The sequence below is a fragment of the Ictidomys tridecemlineatus genome, chromosome 9 (assembly GCF_052094955.1).
Source record: "Ictidomys tridecemlineatus isolate mIctTri1 chromosome 9, mIctTri1.hap1, whole genome shotgun sequence".
Taxonomy (NCBI): domain Eukaryota; kingdom Metazoa; phylum Chordata; class Mammalia; order Rodentia; family Sciuridae; genus Ictidomys; species Ictidomys tridecemlineatus.
In genome coordinates this window covers 18,609,929-18,616,623 of record NC_135485.1, presented here as the reverse complement: position 1 = coordinate 18,616,623, position 6,695 = coordinate 18,609,929, and positions in this window count along the sequence as shown.

Sequence of the window (6,695 nt, the reverse complement as noted above, 5' to 3'; positions counted from 1 at the left end):
TGAGGGCTAGAAAGCCTGCAGCTTTGCCTGCCAGGAGCCGAAGGTGGGCTTCTCAGGCACCAGGAGGCGCTGCAGCCTCCAAACTGGACTCAGGCCCAGGCCCCATCAACTTCAGAATTAGGACCACCCAGAGGGCACTGTATTAGTGAGGATCAACAACCAGGCTCCTGGAAGTGTCTGTCCTCAACTCAAGGAGTTCACATGCCAGAAAGGAAATGTGCATGAACCACAAGTAAAGGGAACAGGTGGTAGATGTCAGAGATGTAGAGCCAATGATTGGGAATTTTGGTCTTATCCCTCACTAGCTGTGTGGCCTTGGTCAAGTTACCTAACTTCTCTGTGCCTCTCCGTCCTCCACTGCACAAAAGATCGATAAGGCTTCCTTCCTCCTGAGTAGTGCATTTTACTTAGGGCGTCATCCTGGTCGATGCTTAATGCATACATGAGTTCCATGAGAATTCTGTTGAGGTGCAGGTGCGGGCCAGCCAGGGATGTTGGGGGGAAAGCTTGGGGGAGTGAAGGGAGGCTTGGGAAGGCATTTGCATTTCTCCATTGGGGACAGAAAGAGTGAGAACAGGGGACAACAAACCTCTATTCTTGTACTTTAAGTGATACCCTTCTCCCCGAGGGCTGCCGCTCCTCTGCGGTTTGCTTCCCCTGGAGCACGTGACCGTCTGTCCTCAGGATTCACAGCGCGTCGCCTCCTGCTGCAAACACCGTCCATCCCTTTGCTCTCTGCAGATGGCCCTGACCAGGTGGGACGTGTCACCTGCCTGTTTCCAGATGGAGCAAGACTAGCTATAACTTAGCAGGACATTTAATTGGGCATAAAGGGCGGGATCGCGCTCACTTTGGAACTTTCTAGGAGGTGACAAACTGGACTCGACGACGCTTGGAGGATCGAAGGCTTTTGTTTTCCTGAATTGCTGAGCCGATTCTCAAATGTGCCCCTTGGATTGCCATTTCTCAGAGGCAAACTATGACACTGGCTGCTCCATCCCAAGATGGTCTCACCCCGCCGAGTCCCTCTGAGGTGCTGGATGGGGAAACAGGATAATGAGCAAGTGAGGCTTAATTGGGTGTTAAACGCTGATGCTCAGCTGTTAATTATTCCCTGTCACTGTATCATCGGGTCCCCAGCCCCCAGTGAGGGGGCCCCGCGAGTGCCTTTCTGGTCCTTACTTCGCAGGATCACACAGTCGTCCCCGCCTTCTCTGGTCCCCGGGGGTCTCCCTACTGCAAGCTGCCCACCTGCCTCCTGCTGGGCTCCTGTTTTCTTCCTCAGAACCATTTCTCTTCCTCTCCCCAAACTCACGGCCTTCCCCAGGACATTTCTCACTGGAACCTGTTCCTCTGCAAAATGCAAAATGATCTTGACAAATGGGGAACGGGGCTGGGGAACACTCAGGCCATTACCCTCGTCCCCGCCTGAAGAGCTGGTGGCCTCTCTGCAGATGAAGCAAGCCCGTGGGAGGAGGAGTCCCCGGGGACACGGTCAGCCCTGCCTTGCCGAGGACACCATGCCCGACGGCGGGGTGGGACGCCCGGGTCCCTCCCAGGCTCACAATGGCATTCCCAGAGCTTCAGGGGACAAAAGTCCTAACCCTACCTGAGGCCACCTTCCCTGCCCAGCTGATGAGGGAGCTCCGTGAAGAGTGAAGCCCGTGAACACACCCCGCCGTCACTACCACTGGCCTGTGCCACAGACAATGGTGGTCCTGCCTCTGCAGGAGCCAGGCCGGAGGAGGCCCAGGACAGGCAGCCGTGGGGGGAGCAGTGAGGGGAGGAACCAGCGCCCAGCAGGCAGTGGGTGTGGGGTGCTGGTTTCATGCCCAGGCCCTGCACTGGGGCCCCTGGCTGCACATCCCATCCCGCCCAGGGCCATGGAGTAGCTGTTGGTCAGTGCCCACCGCGTCTCAGTCTCCTCATCTGTGAAGTGAAGCTGAGAGCAGCCCTTGCCTGCAGGACTAGGGCGAGGCTTACTAAAGTGACGGTGGACGGGCTTGGCAGGGGCTCCATCACCGTCAGCAACCAGCGCCATCTGGAGTCGGACAAGCTGTTTGTATCCCGGCGCTGCCTCCTGCAAGCTGTGTGATCTGGGACAAGTCACAGCGACCTCTCTGAACTCCTGTGAGGTGAGCGACTCCTTCACTGCAGGCATGCGCAGAGCATGTGAGGATGGCTACTAACGCTTTGCTCCCATGGCCGACTTCTGCCTAGAACCTTGAAAAGCCAAATGGAGACCAGGAGAAAGCCCGGGGTGGCGAGCAGGGGCAGGGGCAGGCCCTCTGGCCACCAGAAGCCTGGGGACTGGGCTGGCCCCACCCAACACAGCATTTTGGGGTGTGGTTTGGCAGATCCAGAGATTCCCAGGTCCTGCTGGGTCTAGGACCCTGTGAGCTGAAGCCCAGTGCCACCTCTTGGAAACAAGGACAAAGCACAGGCCTGTCCTGCCTCGTTCCACATGGCCAGAGCTGCTGGACTAGGCACTTCCTTTTGAGGGCTTCAGACAACCCGGGAGACGGCTGGCAACTTGGACCCCACTGACCCAGAGCCGGGAGGCCCTGATGGGCCTTCATGCAGGCGTGTCCACACGTCCCGCGTTTCCTGACCTGGCCCTTGGGCAGCGGCGGCTCAGGCCACTCTCCTCAGCTCCGGCTGCCTCCTCCCTGGGTCACATGACATTGGTTCTGTGATCAGTGCACTAAAGATAAGAGCAGCCGTGTATGCCAACCTCCCAGGGCGCTCGGAGACAAGTGTGGCTTCCAGTTTAAAATCAGGCCAGAGCTTGCCTCCCCCTCCGTCCAGCCCCTCATCTTATCTCCCAGGTGTCGGAAGCACTGAACTCTGGCTGGTAGGGATTAGAAGGCATTGCCGGGCTTGGAGCTTGGCTGGCCTTTTGATTTTGCTTTTATATCCTTTATCAGCACGGTGTCTGTGACCTGCTCCTCGGCAGCTGCTGTGGGGCTGAGAATTATAACTCTGCCTTAGCCCACCTGGGCTTCAATCCCAGCCTCACTATGCACTAAGTGACCTCGAGTAAGTGACTGGTCCTCCCCTTGACCTCTCAAAGCCCTGGGACCTTGGAGGCACACGAGCTTCTCCTGGCCACTTCTCACCATTATCCTCTCCACCGTGGCTGCTGTTTTCTTTTTAGGTGACTTTAACAGTTACCTGCACAAGCCATCCGAAACCCTGATTACTCAGTTCTGGACCTATGTGCCAGTCCGCTTTCTGTTACTATGACAAAATACATGAGATGATTAAATTAAAAGGAGGAAAGGGTTTTTTGGTTCATGGTTTCAAATGTTTCAGTCCATGATTGCTTGACTGTCACTCTGGGCCTGTGGCAGTGCAGTACATCATGGCGGGAGCAAGGGGTGGAGGAGTCTCGTTCACCTCACGCAGCAAACCAAGAAACAGGAAAGGGGATCCCCATATCACCCTCAAGGGTTCTCCTGGAGGACCTCACTTCTTTCCAAGAGGCCTCACTTCCTAAAGGCTCCCCCACCTCCCAGTAGCACCCCAGGCCTTTAACAATGGGCCTTGGGGATCCTCCGATCCCAACTGCAGCAGCCTGCTCAGCTCCAGTGTTTGCCCTGCACCCCCTGCCAGCTACCCACTGCTGTGGCTATACGTCATCACCGAATATCACCTCCAGAATCTCCACTGCCAGTGTCCTGCTCTCTGGCCATCATTTCTCCCTGACTTTCCATCTCTCTTATTCTGAATCTGCCCAATCCTCCTACTTTCTAACCCACAGGCCCTATCACTACCACCACCCTACCTATTCCTTTTGCAAAGGCCTCGATAGTCTTTGTAATTTGAAGGGGGGCAAAAAATCCTACCCAAATTAGATCTAACTCCACCACTCTGAGCCTGAGGTGAGGCAGAACATCATGGCGGAAGGCGTGATGGAGGAAACCGCTCAGCTCACGGTAGCAGGAAGGCAGAGAGAGCGCGAGATACTGAGGACTCAACATAAGCACCGGGGACCTTCCTCCTCGCGCCATGCCCCAGCTGCCTACACCTGTCAACCTCTCGGTCCTTGCAAATTGTGACCCATCAAGTGGACGGCTCACTGATCAGAGCGCGGCTCTCCTAATCTCATCCCCTCCCAGCTAAACAGTCCATGAGCACAGGAGCTTAACACATGCCCCAGTCCAGCCTCACACCTGAGCAGCTGAGAAGACACCATTCCCTGGGCTCGCTCTGATTTGTACCCAAACCTTGGATGGCTCAAGGCTGGCACCTCCTCAGAGAATCCACTCCCGTGCCGAGGCAGAAGTCCCCACTGAGATCCCAACAGTGGCTTCCCAAGAAAATTGCACCTATTTCCAGGTGTAGAAACGCCAGCATCTGCCACCACCTGCTCCAGCCTGAAGCCGGCACCTCCACTGTCACATTTTAAGCCCTTTTTGCCTTGATACAAAGATATTGTTAGAATAAATTTTAAAAAACTAAAGAAAAAAAGATTCTGTCTCACGTGTTCCCCCCTTTTCTCTAGAATGGTCAATTTCTCCCCCACTTCAGTGAATTTCTTCAACTGAGGTTTAAACGTACACCACATCGTCCATCTCCGGCCACTCCATTTCTCATCCCCTCACAGCACTGGTCTCCACCCCTTGCCCACGTCCAGCTCACGGACATTCCAAGAAGGCTCCTGCCCTCCACCTCCTGGGGAAGTGTCTGCAGGGTCACCATCCGCTTACAGCTTTTCAGAGATCAAAGCCAATTCTGTCACCCTTTCTCCACTTCCTGGCAGCATTTGATAAGCCAGACTGCTCCAGGCTGATGGAACTCCAGTGATGACCAGTCACCTGGGTCTCCTCGGCCACCCAGGCCATCTGAGAGTTCCTGCTCTAGCGCAGCAGAAAACAGGGCCTACACCTCGTAGGGCCACAGAACAATGGCGTCAGCGCCTTCACCATCCACATTGACGGCAGATCTGAATTCACATCCCATGAGAAGAGACCATTTCTTTTTTTTTTTTGGCTGGTGGAGGGTGGTACCCAGGATTGAACTCAGGGGCCCTCAGTCTCTGAGCCACACCCCCAGCCCTATTTTATATTTTATTTAGAGACAGGATCTCACTGGGTTGCTTAGCACCTCGCTGTTGCTGAGGCTGGCTTTGAACTCAGGATCCTTCCGTCTCAGCCTCTTGAGCTACTGGGATTATAGGCGTGCACCTCCATGCCTGGCTAGAGACTGTTTCTTATCTATATTTTACCCTTTAGACCTCTTTGTGCAACAACTGGGCAGACAGCAGTGTGAACGAGAAAGGGCAGGGCCGTGGTTCCAATGTTAGCCATTCTGCAGAATCAACTAAAGTGTGACATTCGTGAGTGTGGCTCAGCAGCTGGCTGTGCATCTGATCGGGGCTCCTAAACACCCAGTTTTACTACCCAAACTGCAAGACCAACACAATTTAAAATAACAATAACATCTAACCTGTAACAGGAATCAGGAAGACAGAAAAGAACAACAAAAGTCTTGGGTCTCATTGGAGAATATGGGAACAGTGTCAACTCAATGGCAGGAGACAGGAACACACTTGTGTCCTCCTTCTAATGTTTAAAATACAGCAAGTGAGTAAGTACCAGTTTCATTCCTAGTCCTGTCACAGGACAGATTCATCATCCATACGGTGATAACTACACATCACACTTGTCTTGGCGCTCGGAGTTCAGCTGGCATACACCAGAGGAAAGGTGACATTCATGGACTGCAATGACTTATTACCAGAATGGCCCCTAAATACCAACTCAGCATCCACTACTCAGCTGAACATAATCTTGTTAGGGCTGGAATGTTAGGGCCCTAAAGGATTCGTTTCTACACGCTGCAACACATAAAGAGTTGGGGCACAATCACGCCCTCCCTCATCTACACAGATTTGTACAGATGTGGGCATCTTGCCTGTGTGATTAACCACCAGTTAGGCTCATTTCTAAAGAAAAACATACACCAATTTTCAATGCAATCTGGAGAGCAACTTATGATCTTACAACGAAGTAATCACAAACATCTAATTTCTAAAAAAGCAGCTTACATTAAAAAAAAATTATAGACCTTAGTGGGCACGGAAATGATCAGGTGATTAAACCATTTTAAAATGGTTCAAAATGCAACCCTGGACATTGAGTGGATTTCTGGGTGTCGGGGTTTTTAGCCTCCCCCCCCCACCCCGTTCCCTCCTGACCTGTGGGAGAGATTGGGGGAGCATGCCCCGACCAGGATGGGCCAAGAAAGGTAAAGGTTGACTGGCCGCCCACACCCAGCCCTCCATCGACGGAGGACAATCAGACACGTCAGGGAGAACTAAGCAGGATCTCGTTTATTGAGAAAACACACACAGCTAATATAACGTACAGGAGCCAATCAGGGTGGGGAGAGTTCACGTGTACACCCATCCTACAGGCAGTGATGGGAGACATGAGCTGTCCAAGTTGTCCGCGAGGGCAGAAGGGTTCTGAGCCTATCCTAGAGGTGGTCCAATTCTTTATCACAACCCACAGCAATGTCTTCTGGCTAATCGCTAGGTGCTCTCTTAGCCACACGTGGCCCCGAGACTGGGAAGCGGGTAGCAGCCAGCAAGTTAGATTTCCTCTTTTCTGATGAAACATGTCCCACATTACATCTTGCCCTACATCTGGGTACAACTTTCATAAAAATGTCACCATGTTTAAGTATCA